Here is a 20604-nt window from a genome sequence, read left to right on the forward strand (position 1 = left end):
GAGGCCAGACGTGTCAGCAGAATGTGCAGTCCAGGAGCTACTGTCTCTGCTCCTCTTCCTCCTACCAAGACCACTTCACTGCTCAAGTAGGAAGGGGCAAGAATTCACAAAAGCACGTGGAAGCTACCTCAGCTTAAAAACTCCAAGCTCCACAGAGGAACCAGTATCATTTTGAGTTTCACGGGCATAACTTCTCAGGAACCCAACCCGTCAAAGGACATGGTTCATTGTAAGAATGTACCACATCTTCCCTCCACATAGGTACTCTCAGTCCAGATCCGTTCACCAGTCAGGGGCCAGGCTGCCACACTCTCGTGCTGGCTGGTAATACTGCTGGACATGCTGCCTTTATCTGGTAAGTGAACACCGTTATTTATCCAAAGAAGGAGAAAAGGTCTGGTGAGTCCTTTCCTCACAACACACCTGGGGCCTCATTCCTACTCTGCCTCTAAGGCTGTCAGTGTTCTTGGGCCTATAGCTTAAAGCTTCTATGAGACTGATTCCCTCCTATAAGCAATGACTGGGTTTGACTGAACTGAACTGAGAAATACGGCAACACAGACATAAAACCAAACTAACAAGCTACAAAAAACCTTACAAATAGCACAGAAAATCTCTTTTGATGATATGAAGGCTAAATGAAGCTAAAGAAAAGCAGTCAAGTTCAAAAGGAAATTGAGGCCCGGAGGTTAAATATCATTACCAGAAATAACAAAATATGAAACTCTGCACTGCTTGCACACTTACTATCATTTAAATCTTATAACAAGCCATATAGTATTGTGTCTGTTTCAAAAACTAGTTAACTAATGCTCAAAGCAGTTCCTAGACCAAGATCGACAATTAATAAGGGGTCAAGTAAGTGGACACCAGATGCCAGGTTAAATTCTTAACCACTCTCCTAAGTCCCCTGAGTCTCTTTTCAAAGCTTTTGTTTCCCAAAAGTTTCCTTTATTCCAACGTGATAAAGATTTTTTCATGAAAGTTATCACTTAGGAGAAAGAGATCTAGATCCATATTCTCTGACTGCCACACGTAGGAGAGAATCAGTACAGCAAGGATCACAGGTACCCACCAGAAGACAGCTTGAGTCCACCAACCAATAAACACTACTTTTTGTCACCCATCCCCCACCCAGTTTCCATATACTTTGGACTTAGAATATTTCATACAACTAACTAGTTCTTGAAATATCATGTGGATTTAATTGTTTAAAAACAGATACAGAATTCAGTAACTTCATCTGATAAGAGTTTGGTTAAATTTATTTAAATTACGTATCAGTACTCATAAGAAAGCATGAAATTTTAAAATGCATAACCCTCCTACTTTGGAAGTTTATCAAAACGTCTTAGAAGGCATAAAAGCACCATAGCCATTTCTGCAGCAAATACTGTGTTGCTTTTGGCTTAATCTTCATTACCTGAATCAAAAGCCTAAAAATCATCCTTTATTCTCCCCTCTGCCTCCTACGTCAGCCATGTCAAACATTAAATTTGGTCAATTCTGTTTCCTAAATATTTCTACAATGCCTGCTGGTTCCTTGAATCCCACCACCCACACCCCTCAATCTCCTTCCCCTACAACTTTGATGAAATCTAAAATCCAAATTATTTTTAACAGGCATGCATCCCAAAATTTATAATGGAAGGGCACTTGATTATCTGAAAATTCAGTTATTTTTTAAATTTTGAAGTGAAAGAGACAATAGTGGGTCTCTTTGTTGGGTCACTGCTTAATTAGGTATTTATTTACATAACAACTATTGAGTCACTTTCAGCCTCCCTGCTAACATAATGGCAATTTTTGTTCAAAGCAGCAACATGTCCACATCAACACTTTATCGCCCTTTCTTGTGGCTAGAGGTAGCCGTGTGAAACAGTCTAGCTAGTAAAATCTAAACAGAAACAGGAGTGGGGATAGGGGCTCCCAGCCATCCCAGCATGGGAGGCAGCTAGGGAAGCTTTTGTTTTCCTGTAAAAAGGTAACAGATGCAGCACTTCTTCCCATTTAAACCTGATGCCTCCTGAAGCAGTAGCCATTTTTCAACCAAGGCAACAGCAACCAAGGCTTGATTGAATTCCTCACGTAAGAACAAGGGAATAAAATAATTGCAACTTCCTGCCTCTGGATTTTTAAACTAGTATTTTCAGTTGCATCAACCCAACTGGACATCACTCTCCCAAGAGAGGTCTCCAAAGCATTTCAAACTTACTATGTATACACTTAATTCATCTCCCATCCCAAACTTGTTCCTCTTCCTATATTCTCTACATCTGGGTATGGCTCCATCCTCCCAACCACCCAAACTAAAAATCTGGCTCTTTCTCCTCCCTTATATCCTACAGTTATAGCTAATCAATCATCAAACACCATTACTTTCTTTCTCTAGGGTGTTACTTTACAAGTACGTTTTAGTTCCCAGTGCCTTCATGACTTTGGAGATGCTACATCATCTGGCTAAATTTTAGATCACCTACATCCCACCTAAGCTCTATCACCACTGCAGATACTCATTTTGTATGTCCATCCCCCTTCACTAGAAGGTACAGATCTCGAAAGATGCCTTCTTCAGCTTTACAACTCTAGATGCCTAGAACAAAGCATGCATATGTGGTACAAATGTACCCCTCTCACAAAAGGGCTAGTGGTTAAAACAAAGACCTTATCTACACAGTACAATAGAAATCAGTAACAATAACATTGCTGGATTGTTTTTCACTCCCTCACAAAATAATTTCAGGAACACCGAAGGTAAATGTTAGTCTGATACACACCATATCTGAAATTCAGAATACCGGAAGAATAATTTTTGTTCCAGAACTATGGCCAAATATTTAGCAAGCACTTAGCTCTGAAATATTTTATAACCTAAACACATTATCGTTAACAATCACATCTTGGTGAAACATTTTAATGCTGCACTACTGTTTAAAATGTACACTCAAATTTGAAAACATAACAGTTACTCTTAAAAGGCATAAGTTTTGCTTTTTTAGGGTACACAGTTTGATTTTGATCCCACAGTTTGATTACTTTAGGCCACAGCAGAAAAACTGGGAAGGCTGAGAAAGGCTAAAGGTTTGCTATTTCTCCTTCATTGTTCTACAAAGACTGGACAGACTACTTCAAGAAATCAGACAGAAATCAGACAGCTTACAGTAGGCAGGGGGGATGCTTTCATTATCAGTTTCTGACCCTAAGGTCCCAGGAAGAAAGACAAGAAAGACAGACAAATTTGTTCTACTGGCATTTTAACATTGGGGGAAATAACATCTGAAAGAATATAGATGTATGTCCCTTACAAGTTTACTATAATGAAGTTCTTCTGCATTTTCAGATCTTCTAGATTTACTGGTGGCTACTATGAAATTACATCCCTCTCTCATACCTCCTATTACTTTTACTTTTTGCCTCCCCCCTCTCTAACAACCTGAATATTTCATATCCTTGCTCTCCTCTAACCATACCAAATCTTCTACTCTTTCCCACATGCATTTAATAATCTTAGGCCAGGACATTCATTTGCAAACTTCACAAAATACAACAGTCACACACAAACCTCTAGCTCTTTACAATTACTCAATTACATTAGCGCATTCACTTATTCAGTAAATATTTACACTGCTTTCCACTCTACAGCTTAATTCACTATCTACCAAATTAAGAATTAAGGTGGAAGAAACTACACAGAGAACTACAACAGAACCAACTGCAAGAGTACTGTGACTTCACCACTTACTGAGCACCAGACATGAGGCTGCTTATTTAATCTCTCTTAACCGTTTCCTCATGTGTAAAACGAGGATTTTAACACTATCTACTCAGAAGGATACTGTTATGAGAACTAAAGAAGATAATGCGTATCAAGCATGTAATCATACCTGAAAATATAAAAAGCACTTAATTAAGGGTAGTCATTATTTTACCAGATTTTGAGTATGATGGGACACACAGAGCTGTCCTTTAATAGAACCACAACTTAATTAAATAAACTATCAATCAGTACACTCAATCTAAATGTCTAGAATGTTTTACTTTGTTTTCATGAATGTTAATGAAGTTTATTTCATAAAATAGAAATATGACTTTGTTTTTAAACGACTGCTACTACAGTATGACACATCCTGTCTAGATTAAATACTGGATATAAAATAGGAAAAAAAGAGAATTAATGGACACAAAAGCAGGAGTGGGTCAAGATTTTGGCCTCTAAAAAATAATACTCATTTTTTAATTAACACCATAACCAATCATCTATAATGGGTACCAGATAATCAAATGTCCATGTTTTAAAAGAAATATCAGTTTAATATTATTATTCCTGTACCCTGGCTTCCAAGTAGTTGCTAAGAATCCATAAAACTATTGCCTAACAGCAACACTGAATTCCTGGGAAGGATACTTTCAGTGATAGCAAATAATGGGTAAATTTAATAAGGCTTTCATTAAGCCTTCTCTCTAATTACACTGTATTTAAAAATAGTACCTTTATTTTGGTTTTGAATGTCATATAAATTACTGAATATCTGTGTAGCCTGAAATTATTTTCCTTCTAGATAGAATATCAAAAAAAAATTTTTTTAAGGTTAATAGGAAATAACTTGCAGTTTCCCATTCTAGGAAATTCCTTATAGGCAATGTAAGCTCTCAGTTCTCCCTAATGTTTGCTACCTTGGACAATTTAACATGTTCTATAAATTCTATTAATATGCATCTTCCTTAGTGTAGTAATAAAGATGTTAACAATTTGAATCAGTCTAACTTCAAATTCCACTAGCACAGTGACTAATTTTCTAATTTAAAAGAAGTCAGCAAGTCCCACTTGGAGCTTTAATAAATTCCACTTTATTTCCATGTTATTGATTGGGAGAAATACAGAGTAAAACTAGCTATTTCATTCAAAGGGCAGAAAACCGGTACTGAAGAGCAGAATGGGTTCAGCATAAGGTGAATTATCAACCAAGACCACTGAACATTCTGACCCCATCAATTTGCTATTTTTCATGCTGTGCTAAGTACTAAGCAGTCAGAAACTAGAAGGCTAGGGCCAATGGCCTTTTATACTTTTCTTACTATATAGTATATAAATTTTTAGATTTTGTCCCCCCTCACTTATTTTATCCATGTTCTCAGGCAGAAATTCAGGACATAATTGTAGAATGTTCAAGTAAGGACTACTGTTTAAACCACATTCTAAGAAACTGGTTCCATTCCAGGCCAATAGAGACGGCCTGTTCATTCAAAACCATTCAATCTTTTCACTCTCAAGTGTTCTTGAACATTCACTCATTCAGAGCCTATTTATGGACCAAAGACTTTACACCGTAAAGGAGAAAAGAACAGTGTAGTTATAACCATACTATACATGTAAAAATAAACTTCTAGAATTGCTTCAAATTCCAAGTCCCCAAAGAATTCTCTGAACTGAGAATGACTTGGCAGAGGCTAAATCTCCTTGAAGTCCAACTCTAGTCAGAGATGTATTCCTAGACTGAGGATAAGTCTACAAGGAGGACACAGAGAAATACTAGACTTTTGGCAAAGAGATCCTAAAGCTTATAATTTCCTAATAAGAGCACTAAGGATATCTTTGGTTCTAATATTTGGTCTTTGACCCTGGTTTCTGATACAGCACTCCTAAATGCCTTGGAATTTGCTGCGTGTTAAGAGTGCCTTTTGTTATAAAGATGCAACTCTTGATGGGATCCTGGATAACTTCAGGATGAGGGTTGATCACCAAAAAGACCAAGCCACGATTTAAAGCTCAGGAACTGTCAGCCCACCCACCATCCTTCAGGAAGGGGAGGACTGGTGCCTGAGTTCATGACTGATCAAGCTCTATATGTTGAATTCTCCATAAAACTCTCAAAAGTATGGCATTCAGAGAGCTTCCAGATTGCTGAACACATAGAGATCCTGTGAGGGTAGAACTGCAGCTAGAGCATGGGACCACTGCGCCTCTTCCCCCGTACCTTGCCCCATGCATTTCTTCCACCTGAATGTTTATTCATTTATCATACCATTTTATTATGAACCGATAAATATAAGGGGTTCCCTGAGTTCTCAAAAATTATCAAACCCAAGAGGGGTCATGGGAACTTCAACTCATAGCCAGTCACTCAAAAGCAACAACCTGGGACTTGAGACTTCCTTAGTGTAGTAATAAAGATGTTAACAATTTGAATCAGTCTAACTTCAAATTGAACTTGAACTTCAAATTGAACTCTCCTCATCTGAAGGAGAGTTCCATGGGACCGAGCCCTTACCCCGTGGGATTGGAAGCTAACTCTATGCAGACAATATCAGAACTGAGTTGAGTTACAGGACACCCAGCTGGTACTGTGGAGAACTGATCGTTGGGAAAATTATTACCACCCACGTGGTGATCAGAAGTATCAGAAGTATTGTGTGTGTGAGTAAAGGAAAACACAGGAATGTTTTTCCTGACAGTTCCCAATATTTCTCCTGCCCAATAATCCTCTTATTGCATTCTCATGTTTTACACCAATCTACATAATTTTCTCTCCCCAGGCATTATTTAAAGAACACATATTTCACTAAAACATTATCAAGGACACTTCATCTTAAAAGTTGAAGGAAAATAATAAATTGTGCCTAAAGCTAATAGATGAAGAAAGACATGTTAAACAAACATATAACGATAACCACCAAAAGCAGCAAACACAGCTATCTTAAACACTGTTGTCTCCTGAGAGTAGGACTAGGCAAGAAGCCCCATTTTTTTTCTAAAATTTTATTATATGCGTTCATTACTTCTGTGGTATTAAAAAAAACGTATTGAAATTTCTGATTTTCTAGGTCACCCAGGGACAGGAAATAAACTTCCTTTATGCAGATAACAAATTTTGCCTTTTGCACACCCCCATGACTGGCTGTATCTTAGTAAAATTAATATAACTTTTAGGTAGAAATTCTTTAAGTATGGGATTCTACCAAATAAGATTTAAATTTTGAATAATCATTAGTATAAAATAAATTTTAAAATTGCTGCTTTATTCTTTTTTTTTTTTTTTATTTAAGATTTTATTTATTTATTTGAGAGAGCAAGCACAAGAGGGAGAGGGGCAAAGGGAGAAGTAGGCTCCCTGTTGAGCAAGGAGCCCCACACAGGACTCAATCCAGGACCCTGAGATAATGATCTGAGCCAAAGGCAGACGCTTAACTGACTGAGCCACCCAGGTGTCCCTGGCTTTATTCTGTTAAAGGATGTTAAGTGTCTTTTCCAATTAAGGCTAAAAATGTGGCCATGGTATTGTCATCCAAAGGCATGACTAAGAATCCTAGACAAAATTAAAATGTAGCTTGTCATACTCACCCTTCCACGGAATGAAACAAAACCCATAAACAAAAGAAGGAGAAAAGGTGTAAGAATAAAAACTTTAGAAAAACTTTAAAGGACTTCATTTGTAAATTCTCTTAATAGGCTTACTTTCATGTTACGCTTTGAAATACGATTATCTCTTCATTCAATTTGATTACTATCTACTGAGTGCCTACCATATGCCAGGTTCCCATTTCAGATGCTAAGGACAGAACAGTAAGGAAACTCCTTGAAGTTGATCATATAGTGGGGGAGGACAGATAAACAAAATGAGCATGTTGTAATAAATAGGAACTGTCTTATCTCAATTTCTTAACTTTTATAAAACCAAGAAATACTTATGTTTACCACTAAAAACAGGATTTACTGAAAGCATGAGCTCAGAAAGACCTGGACTGCCAGGTTTTGAAAAAAACAAAAAAACCACAAAACAATAGCAGTTCTATGAGTCAAGAATATAACCACTCTACCCAATTAAGTTTGTTCCCAGAACCTGTTTCAAATATGGTCCCATCCCGCTTATTTCTCCACGGAATAGCTGGATTCATATATAATTAGGACTTCCACAGATTTTATTAATACATCGGTAAAGATACGGATCATTGCCAGAAGAAAGGTTATTAATCCTGAGACAGACGTACAGAGAACAGTTATTCATATACTCTCTTCTTTGACTGCCACATGAGAGGACTGTTGAAATTTACTCTGAACAGACAATGGTCATTTACCACATGGTGAAACACAGCTAGCCTAGATTCTGGTCCAGGCAGCACTGGCTACCAATTTTGCAAACTGTTTTATTTACACTTCAACTTTCTTCCAAAGTCAACTGCTATACTTGAGTGACTGGGTCTGCAGAAGCTCCAGAATCAACCGACATGCAGAAACATCCCAAAGACTCTTCAGCCTATACACCCAATAACTGGCCTATGGTTCATCCTCACTCATTTACTTCGAGGTCATTGCATTGCTGTATTGTAGCTGCCCTTTCTTTCCACTAAGTTTTGGTATTTCTTACGTTAAATTTCCGGGAGAAGAGAGTTTGAGGTATCTTCCTCTCCAATAGAAAGCCCTTAGGCTCCCTATGGAAACTAAGCAAAAACCACACCACCCCAAAAAAAATTTTGGACCAAGTGAATGTAGTTATATTCCAATATGCATCTCGCCAACATTTAAATAACTAAGAGGGTCATTTTTCTACTCCAACTGTAAATGCCACACATAATTATAAAGAGCTCAGAACTGATAACCTTAATTTCTCGTTACTCTCCAACATGCACCACTCCTTAACCTCTGATACAATAGGTTTATTTCCAATAGTGCTCTCTTTAATTTAGCATGCTTTTCTAATGATACTCCCTTTTCCTTCTCCTATCAAGAGCCTACCCACTTTAAAAGACCCATCTCAACTCCTTCCTGCTTAAAGCCTTCCCTTACTGCTCCAACCTATCAGTGATGTCTCTCCTCTCTGAAAATCACTGGTAATATGCCAAACACAGTCCAGACGGATGAAACAATGTAGCCCATGTCATACAACTAGCCAACGGCAAAGGCTGGACTATAATACAGACCTTCAAACTCAAAGTCCAAAATTTTTGTTTTTACCAATCTCCTCACTCTAACATTATTTCCTACACTAATCTGACCTTATCCCCTCTCACACTCCAGAACTTCCAATGGATTCTTCACACCTACATGGTTTATCCAAAGTCAACCCATCCTTCAAATCACAGGTAAAATGCAATCTTCTCCAAAGTTTTTTCGACAGTTCTAACTCAGACTAATTCTCCTCTTTTCCAAATTTACTATATTTCACTAAATAACACACTGCATAGCATCCTTTCACTTTGCATATATTATCTCATTTACTTTCCCAAACTTGCAATCAGACATACTTTACAAATGACTCTAAGACGTTAAGTAATTTGCTCACCTTTATACAATTACTCACAATACAGCTAAGATTTAAAACTATGTCACCACCTTCAAAGTCCATGCTCGTTAAATATAGCATACTGTAATTCTTTTTTTTTTAAATACACAATGGAAACTATGTGGAGATAATGGACAAGCAATTATTTTCCCATAACTATAATTCAGGCCTCACTCTTGATACTTGGCCCAGAATTATTTCACTTCTAACGTATAGCTTTTTCTTGTTATGTGACTCCATACTTTTCATTCCTTTAAAACCACAGTTAACATAATCTTTTTTTTTTAAAGACTTTATTTATTTATTTGACAGAGAGAGAGACAGCCAGTGAGAGAGGGAACACAAGCAGGGGGAGTGGGAGAGGAAGAAGCAGGCTCCCAGCAGAGGAGCCTGATGTGGGGCTTGATCCCAGAACCCTGAGCCGAAGGCAGACGCTTAACAACTAAGCCACCCAGGCGCCCCCACAGTTAACATAACCTGACTCTGTTCTGAGGAAACAAACTCAAACTGAAGAACATTCTTTAAAACGGTCAACGTATAAGTAATAAAACACAAAGAAAGGCTAAGGAACTATGTCAAATTAAAGATTATTCAGTGCATGATCTTGGCTTGGATCCTGGATTAGGGCAAAACAACTATTAACAAGATCAATAGGACAACTGGCAAAATCTGAATATGGAATATATTAAATAATAAGTTGTATCAATACTGTATCAGTGTTAAATTAAATGTCCCCTGAATCTGACCACAGCACTTTATTTAAGAGGATATCCTTGTTCTTAAGAGACACACACAAATATTTACAGGTAAATAATCATAATGTGTACAACTTATTCTTAAATGGCTCAACTAAAATAATTATGAGATAAAAATAATGACAAGAGATGATTAACAATATAAAGCAAATGTGCAAAAACTATCTATGTGAAAGATATGTGAGAGAGTTCATATTTACAGGAAAGCTGAAAAAATATATTGTTGAGAGGAATGGGTAGGCATATAGATTAGGGACTGGCAAACATTTTCTGTAAAGGGCCAAGGAGTAAATATTTTAGGCTTTGGGGGTCATACAGTCTCTGTTTCATCTACTCAATGCTGCCACTGGAGCACAAAGACTGTCTACAAACAGTAATTTAATGAATGGGCTTGGTATGCTCCAAAACACTTTATTTACCAAAACCATGTCTTAGTTTGCGACTCTTGAGACAGATGAAAAAAACTGACAATTGACCATGAGCTGATAAAAATAAACTCTTGGCTGAGAAATCTTCCTGTATGTACAGAAAGTTCATCTTTCTTCCTTTCCAGAAAAAAAGTCTCAAATTTGCCTTCACACATCTTTCTTCTTTCAGCCACTATCCTTTACTTCCAAACAACATGCCATTTTTTTCAACCAGACTAAATTCATGTAGATTGCAGGCCGAGAACATTAACTTTCTCTTCTTTTTTTTTTAATTTTTTTTTTTATTACATTATGTTAGCCACCATACAGTACATCCCTGGTTTCTGATGCAAGGTTCGATGATTCATTAGTTGCGTATAACACCCAGTGCAACATGCAATACGTGCCCTCCTTAATACCCATCACCAGTCTATCCCATCCCCCCACCCCCCCTCCCCTCTGAGGTCCTCAGTTTGTTTCTCAGAGTCCATTGTCTCCCATGCTTCCCTCCCCCTTCTGATTACCCCCCTTTCTTTATCCCTTTCTTCCCCTACATTAACTTTCTCTTTAAACCCTTAACTCCCTGAGGGAAAAAGTCTTATTGATGATTAACATAAATTTGGTGGCCTAAGAGGATTAGGCACCATCTTTCATCACTGGCTCTGAATTCAAGTATCTCTTTGACATTTGGCACAGGGGAAATGAACGAAATTCCTACAACCCCACTGAGCCTAGTTCTTTGGAGATGTAAGGAAGGCAAGCCTGTTTTTGGTAAAGCTGCAATCACATCAGATTCTCCATCAGATTTTACACTATTTTTTGTAACTAAACAAGCAAAATCTATGGAAGTTGCAAGTAGTTAAGAGTCACAGATTATTGGAAACCTAGAATGAGATAGGGATTGAAGAAATTACAAAAACCACCTCAGCCCCAATCCCAGAGATGAAGAAATGAGAGTAATCCCAACATTCCAATTAATCGATGTGAAGTCAGAATTGTGAAGTACATTGGAAACTAAAGCATGATTAATATACTAAGTTTTATTCTATTAATAAAAGATATACTTAAATTACAATACATCTGTGTTGACACATTCACCAAAATTCTGCTTCTGGGCACAACTGTCAAATTTATTTATTCCATAATACGATGCCTACGAAATGAAATACGTTCTTTTTGGTCCTACAGAGTATGATTCAAATATTTCCTCCTCCTCTAAAATAAGACATATAAAGACACAGAACTGCTATACAAGTCCATGTCAACGCATCCAGAAATGCATGAAAAGAGCGTCACTCCAGGTTGGGGTAATAGAAGAGGTGAGATGACAGAACAGAGAGAAGAACATCAAAACATTCAGCACATCCCCTGAAAATTACCAAGTACTGACCTGAAGTCCTTAATATTGTGATGACATCTGGTTCCAACACAAATGTCAAATTTGGCTCTACATATACTACTTTGAACTCTTGTGTGCTTGAAGAAGACAAGATCTCTGACCTAAAAGGTTAGAACCTAAAATACTGCAAGTCCACCAATAGGGAAGGCGGAAAGAGACATATAAACATTAGCAGTCTTTAGACGGTACATTCAAAAACAGGCAAAGGAAAAGAAAACCTGGATAGTATGCTTTAATTTTTTTTTTAATGTATAGTAACTTCAGGGGAAAATTCATATATACTAAAAACAATATTTTCATATTTTTAAGCATAAAAGAATACACACATTAACAAACATTTTAAATTTAAGCCTTAAAAAGCCACAATTACAGAAGACATCTTCATTTTAACAGGTTTGTACCAATTGCTCATTAAGGCATACGTGTACCAACATCACATAAAGAAAAAAGCTTTTGTTTGAAGCCAAGTATTCCCAACCAAGATTCCAAGGTATGCTCAAAGTAAGATTTTGGAATAATCTTTAAAATAATGGAGCGCTTGGCTGGCTCAGTCAGTACAGCATGCGACTCTGGGTCTTAGGGTTGTGAGTTCAAGCTCCATGTTGGGCATCGAGCTTACTTTAAAACAACAACAACAACAAACGAAGGTAAAACCTCTAAAGTTGGGCAAACAAGATAAATGCTTAAAACATGGAACAGGCTAAGCTCAAAAGTTTTTCTCTAAGGCTCAGTCCAAAACCTCACTTCAAAGAAATAAAGACATCTGATATTTTCATGTTCCCAATTCTATTTTGAGCATATAGTGTGAATCTTATCACTAAAAGGTCCTTAAATTATTTTGCCTAAGGGCCAGGTATTTAAATTCTTTTGCCTCAATCAGCTTATATAATGATCAGGTTTCTTCCAAACCTTAAGACATACAATTTAAATACACTTATCATAAAAGTATAAATGCACACTAGTAAACTTTCTCCTTTAACAATTTGTACTCTTCTAAGAGATCATTTACAAAGTAAGAACATAATTCCTTGAATCAGGAAGGGTAACTTACAGATTTTTCTACAAAGAAAATGAAATCCCTTATACTATCACAATTTACATTTTCCTGCATTTATGCAAGCCTTCTTCATTTTACAATCTACAAATCACAACCATGCCTAAATTTAACGTTAGACTAATACTCTTGCTACTGTGCCTCATCACCACTCTTCATTATGTTTTCCAACAAGGTTGGAGATGTGCACATACACATACACAAAAATACACACTAACTCATGCAATAAGACTAATTTTCAGAATAATCCATGATAATGTTAGCTAACCAAAGAGTATCATTTAGTCATGTAATCCTTCAAGACAATAATCTATTTTCACTCACCCTCATTCTCCTACTTGACAGAAGTCTGGAAAAAGATGAACCCTGAAGAGAAAACCCTTCACAACTGTGAAAGCAAACTACAATAGGAAAATTAAAAACCTACAACAAACTTCGTTCTATGCAGAAATCCATTCTGTAATTTTAACGACAAAATGATGCATCATTCAACCTCTGTTTGAGCTCCTCCAATGTTGAGTGCTTCTGTCTAAGGGTGCTATTTTGCTACATTATTAGACAGCTCTAATTGTTTCAAAGTTCTTTCTTCTAGGATTCAAATGTATTTACCTGAATTCATACTCAGACCTTCTGGAGCTATAGACCAAAAAGGCCTAACTCTACTTTAAATGAAAATCTTTAGCTACTGGAAGGACTTTCTCCTAGTCTCTCACCCCCAAGTGTTCTATTTCCCATTTTAAAAAATTTGTGACATAACAATTACAAAAACCTGCTCCAGTTTGTGTCCTTCTAAAAATATGGCTCCTAAAACAGAACACAGTGCTTTATTCACAGCATCTTTTCAATAGTTAGTAAATGTATTCCTTTCTGGACAATGGGGTAGGAGTAGTCAGTAAAACTCAGAATCTCTTCAACTACAAAAAAGATTTAGAAAGTATAGATAAAAATTCACAAAAATCTGCCACTATAAGAAATGGGTGCTGGGACAAGTGGATATCCACATGCAAAGGAATGAAACTGGAACCCTACTCCATAATATATAAAAAAAAAATTACCTCAAAATGGATCAAAGATCTAACTAAGTGACTCTGGATTAGGCAATGGTTAGATGGGACACCTAAAGCACAAGCAACGAAATTTAAAACCTTTTCACTCCAAAGGACACTGCAAAGAAAGTGAAAATTCGCAGAAGAAAATTTTTGCACAACATGATAATGGACTTGTGTCTAGAACATATAAAGAAATAGTACAACTCAATACTAAGACAGCAAACAACCTAATTTTAAAATGGGCCAAATATCTGAATAGCTAGTCCACCAAACACAATATACAAACGGTCAATATGCACATGATCATACCTTCAACATCACTAGTCATAAGGAAAACACAAATCAAAACCGCAATAAGATACCACCTTCACATCCACCAGAAGGGCTAATGAAAGAAAAGGACAACAATAATGGTGGTTGAGGGGCACCTGGGTGGTTCAGTTGGTTAAAAGTCTGACTCTTGATTTCAGCTCAGGTCATGATCTGAGGGTTGTGGGATCCAGCCCCATATTGGGCTCTGCACTGAGGAAGGAGTCTGCTTGTCCCTCTCCCTCTGCTCTTCCTCATGTTCTCTCTAGCTCTCTAAAATAAATAAATAAAATGTAAAAATAATATAATAATGGTGGTTGAGGATGTGGTCAAACTGGAACCCTCAAACACTGCTGGTCAAAATGTAAAAATCAGGGGTGCCTGGGTGGCTCAGATAGTTAAGCGTCAGCCTTCGGCTCAGGTCATGATTCCGGGGTTCTGGGATCAAGCCCCACGTCCAGCTCCTGGCTCAGCGGGGAGCCTGCCTCTCCCTCTCCCTCTGCCTCTCCCCCTGCTCATGCTCGCTCTCTCTGCATCTCTATGTCTCAAATGAATAAATAAAATCTTTAAAAAAAAGTAAAATGCAGCCACTTTTGAAAAGTCTGGCAGTTCCTCAATGAGATTTTTTTTTTTTTTAAGATTTTTTATTTATTTATTCGACAGAGATAGAGACAGCCAGCGAGAGAGGGAACACAAGCAGGGGGAGTGGGAGAGGAAGAAGCAGGCTCACAGCAGAAGAGCCTGATGTGGGGCTCGATCCCAGATCGCCGGGATCACACCCTGAGCTGAAAGCAGACGCTTAACCGCTGTGCCACCCAGGCGCCCCCCTCAATGAGATTTTAATTAGAAATAACAAATTACAATTTCAAGACAAATTAGTATAAAATTGACAGGTGTCATTAAAAGATTTCATAAAAATAAAAAACCATATCAGGACACGCTTCCTTCCTATATATCCAATGACCGCAATACCTCAGCTTTAAATTCTAGGTGACAATAAAACAGCAAGTGTATATGATGTGCCAAGAAGATGTACTAACAATTTTCTTTATAATTACCACTGGCAATTAAAATAGCCCCCTATATAATTTCCAGATTCCCACGTAAAAAAATTACCCTTCGAACTGACAAAAATTTTATAATCAAAGTAAAGTAAGTTGGAAAGCAAGGACTTTTAATCAAGGTCACCAAACGGTCAATTAATCATTAATAGCTTCTAGAGAAAGATCACATACAAAAAAAGTAAGCTTTACCAAATAAAGGTGATACAGATTTTTGTCAAAATGTAATAATGGACTATAAATCCCTGGCCCTCTCCAAACAAGGTAAGGCTTGTTAAAGCAGACTGCTGGGTCTTCACCCCCTATTCTTTTGGATCCAACTACTAGGCCTGGGGTGGAACCAAGGATCTGCTTTTCTAACAGGGTACAGGAAGCCTCTGATGCTACCAGAGACCACACTTTGAGACCTACTACACTATACAATCCTGAATCATACAGCAGCATTCTTTTGAGAACAAAAGTTGGTAATGTTACTAATCCAACAATCAACTATCAAACATCATTAAACAAAACAGGTTATGTAATACAATTAAGACACATTAGAGCAGCTTTTTTATCTTTAGGACTTTTCCAGCGTTGTCTGCTCCAATCGGTACATGCTACTGTTAGCGTGCCCATAAGCTATCTTTCAAGCCCTTGATCAGCTCTACTGTATCCATGAAGGCTGCTCTCATTCTCCTAGCTGGAAGTTACTGCTCATGCCTTTGAACTTAAGTCCTCACTTGTACCACCCATAAGATAATGACTGTCAGCTGTATTATTTGTTCAGTTATCTGTATTCAAGACTTATGAAAGTTTCACGGTAGCCAACAACCATTCTTACATCCCTCAGAGCTCTCAGCACAGGCTCTCCAAAAATACTGACTAAAAATGTGTTCAGTAAATAATTAGGACCAATAACTTTCATCTCATCCCCCCAAAAAATGAAGACGCAGTAACCAAACTTCTACAGAGAAATGAAGTGAAAATCAAATCTTTTGTAAATAACGATATATGACGTTAAGTTATAATATTTAACAATTTATTTTCAGGTTTTTCAGGCGTAAGAACACTGAATTGGGAGGTTCAAACCCTAGCTTCAATGGTAACTTACAATATAAGCCCTGAGTTGATTAACTTACTCTGCTCCTAAAACGCATTCACAATCCAAAATTAGGCTGTTGTTTTAAACATTAATCTGCCATAGACAGATTACAAACAGTATGGGACCTGCTGCCCAAGTAGAAGTGTTTCTGTAATGTGTTATTTACATTAAAATATCTGTTTCATGGCATGTATTAGACATGCTGCCAGCTGACCTAGATAAAGATGCTCAATTTGCATATATAGTTTCCAAGAATTTCCTTGAAAACAAGGTGGAACCACCATTATCACAGATACAGCAAAGAATTCAGCAACACTGTAAAAATGTCTTCAATTTTTCAGTATCATGAACTTTAATTCTTCTACGATATTTCTATACAATCTCATTATATTAACTTTCATCTGCCTGCACATCTTTACACCATGTCTAATATATAATAAATAGGTTCTGGAGAAATACACAAAACTGTTTTTGTCCTTCATGATTTTGTGTAGTCCTCTTCATAAAGCTCATGAGACTATCAAGATCCACATCTGGCAATTTAGGAAAGAAATGAGATCCAGAGCAGCTCCAAGAACTCAAGTCCTAAGTACATGAAACACATACCATTTTTGCAATTCTACTTAATCGATGATGGACTCCAAGGTCAGAATGGACAATAAAAAGATCAATTTCTGAAACATTTGAGGTCAATTTAAGGAACTGGGGGGGTGGGTTGTCTGTTTAAACATATACTGGCAGTCCTCATTTTGTATGGTAATGTGGTCATAGAAATGACCATGTGAGATGAAACAGCAAACCTTAATCAGTGGGACCTGTTCTGTGACCTTTAAAATTAACAAAACGTTAAAAACTCTGTTATACAAGAAAATACAGTAAAAGTATAAAATATTTTTATATTATATAAAATCATAAACATATCTATTATATAAAATTATATTTTAAAAAATATTTAGTATACTATAACTTTAAAATTAGAATCACTGTAAATCAAAGTGCTTTATCTCTTTGTAAATAACTTATCAAGTAGTTTGACCACATTTGTCTCCTCTCATGCTATAACTTTAATACAGAGCATCTATTATATTTTATACACATTGAGGAACTGTCATACTCCTTTTTGAGTTGGGACCAGCTTCTAACATTCTAGCCCTTGCACTTCCAAAGGTCATGAATGTCTCTGAAAGAGTCCCATTAGTGTAAAGATTTTTGCCAGCATTAGTTCCTCTGGAATATCAGCCTTTTCATCACAACGACTTTCCCCATTTGCCCTTAAGTTTGTTAAGTTCCTCTGACCACATATCCACAGTCTCTTGAACAGTGATAATATTTTCTTCTTATACCCCATTTATATTTGACTCAAATTTCACTGTCAGCATTATCATTTTTCATTTCTTCATTACCCTTGCATCTTCACTGACGTTAAAGTATGATTTAACAAAAGTTATTGGATGATCAGAAAACAGAAGGCCTACTGAGGAAAAAATATAATGGGAGAAAAAAATTTAATGGCCATAAAAAAAATTATGTACTTTTAAATATCTTCATGTAGGGCGCCTGGGTGGCTCAGTTGGTTAAGCGTCTGCCTTCGGCTCAGGTCATGATCCCAGGGTCCTGGGAAGGGCTCCCTGCTCAGTGGGGAGTCTGCTTTACCCTCTCCCTCTGCCCTCCCCCTCCTTGTGCTCTCTCTCAAATAAATAAAATTTTAAAAAAATAAGAAAAAATAAAAATCTTCAGGTAGGAACCCTCATATGCCAAGTCAAAAGGCATGACTAACTTTAGAAAACAGGTACAACTCCTATCCCATGTAAAGGGTTAGCTTCCTTTACACAGAGATCCATAAGAAAATGATCATCCACCCATGGATACAGGAAACAAAGAGCTGATAGAAAATAAAAATTTTAAAGCTTGAAACACGAAGATTCTCTCCTTGTACGAGACGTGCAAATCAAGATTTAACTGAGAACTCTGATACAACTGGGATGAATCTTAAGATACAACACTGAGCAAAGAAGCCATAAATAAGGACATATACTGTATGATTTCCAGGAAGTATGAAAATAATTGATGATGTAAAGTCAGGATACCAGTTATCTTTCCAGAGGTTGGGGACAGAGTAATAACTGGGGTAGTGGTCACACAGGTGTGTTTAATTTGTAAAATTCATCACCTTTTTACATATTATGTCTATGATGTTACAATGAAAAGCAAATCTTAAAAAAAAATACAAGATAGTATTTTTCATCTACCAGTTTGGTAAAGATAAAAAGTGCTTAAAAAAAAAAAAGTGTTGTAACACCTTGTGGTGTCATACTTAAATACTACTGCTAGGAGGGTCCGTATTACTACTACCTCCATGGAGACAATCGCAGCTAAATGTTAAAATGCACAAATCCTTTGATCCTAAAATCTCACAGTGGGGAATTTATTATTCAAAACATGCTTGCATACATACAAAATAACTTACATTCAGTTATTCTTGCAGCATTCACAAAACAAATGAACAAACTACTGTCCATCAACAGAAGCCTGTTATAGTGACATGTTATCCAGTCAAAAAAAGAGAATAAATAAACTCTTCAGGTACTGATTAGGGCATGATCACCATGCTATACTTACTGTTAGGTTAAAAGGAGAAAGAGGGGAAAAATGCAAAAAACTGTGTATAATATATAATACTGGGGAGGGGCTGAGAGAAAACTGATTATAAATTTGTTTATATATAATAACATCATCTCTGGAAGGATACATAAGACAGTGCTAACGCTGAATGCTCCAAGGAGAAGAATTAGGTGGCTAGGGGGGCAGATATGAGATTTATCAATGTATATACTTCTGTAACATTTTAAACTTGAGCTATGTAAGATGTTCAATGTTCAAAACAAGGAGTTAAAAAATAATTACCTGAATGGGAAGCAAAATTAAAGACCCATAAAGAGATTACCAGAACCTAGATTTATAAAAATGCTTACCATCTTTCACAGAAAGACAATCGAGAAATGTTTTAAAAGGCTAAAATATTTAGGATTTAGATAGACTGTAAAATGAGTTAAACTACTGAGATTTATGGTGAGGTCAGAAACACAGCAGCAACAGAAATCTATGTTTCAGAGAATATAAACAGCACAATTTATCTGGCACATTGGGAGCATCCACTTCGAGATACCTATTTGATTATTTGACATGAACTCAACAAAAGAGATAAGAGAGTTCTAAATACTAAGTACAAAAAGAAATAGAGAAGTAAGACAAAGCACCAGAAATTATGGTTAACATGGAATCAGCAAGCTCTAAGGGGCAGAACTATGACTTTTTTCTCATCTATATTTCTATCACATGTTGAAAAGTTCTCTCTCTACCATTCACTATAAGGTACTTGCCATCTTTTACTTCTACTACATGGTATAATGAGAAGAACTCTGGTTTTGGAGCTCTAGTGACCTAGGTCCATATCTACCTGGTCCATGTTATTACTAAGAACAGCCCTGAACATATAAAGCCCTGAAGCTTAACTTCCGAGCTTCAGATTCTATTTCTTTAAAATAGGGACATTACTGTCCACCTTATGGTATCCTCATAAGGATTACAGATAATGTATGTTAAAAACAAAACAAAACTTAGGGGCGCCTGGTGGCTCAGTGGATTAAGCATCTGACTCTTGATTTCAGGTCAGGTCATGATCTCAGGGTAGTGAGATGAAGCCAAACATCAGGCTCCGCGCTGGGCATGGAACCTGTTTAAGATTCTGCCTCTGCCTCTACCCCTCCCCTCCACGCTGAGAACGCACGCATTTTCTCTCTCTCGAAAAGACAGAAAACTTAGCACAGTGTTTGGTGAGTAAAAGGCACTCAAAAAAGGTAGCTTTAATTGTCTTACCTTCTTGTAAAAATACTGTAATTTTTTTTTTGTGGGAGACAGTTCAGAGAGAGAGAATTTGTTGTATGTTTAACTCCTTCTCAAAGACACATGGCAGGGGCACCTGGGTGGCTCAGTTAGTTAAGCATCTGCCTTTGGTTCAGATTATGATCTCAGGGTACTGGGACAGAGCCCTGCAGCAGGCTCCCTGCTCAGTGGGGAGTTTGCTTCTCCCTCTGCCCCAACCCCTGCTCATGCTCTCTCTCAAATAAATAAAATCTTAAAAAAAAAAAAAAAAAAGACACATGGCAAAATACAAAAAAAAGGGAAACTATCTTATTTGCCTAATCATA

At 37.0% G+C, this 20604-nt stretch overlaps 1 protein-coding gene across 8 annotated transcripts in view; it reads right to left on the minus strand.

The window, feature by feature from the left end:
• Positions 1-20604, minus strand: part of TBL1XR1 (TBL1X/Y related 1) — a 167620-nt gene that overhangs the window by 97689 nt on the left and 49327 nt on the right. The gene's annotated exons all lie outside the window — the stretch shown is intronic.

The sequence above is a fragment of the Ursus americanus genome, chromosome 4 (assembly GCF_024610735.1).
Source record: "Ursus americanus isolate L20-20 chromosome 4, mUrsAme1.1.p, whole genome shotgun sequence".
NCBI lineage: Eukaryota > Metazoa > Chordata > Mammalia > Carnivora > Ursidae > Ursus > Ursus americanus.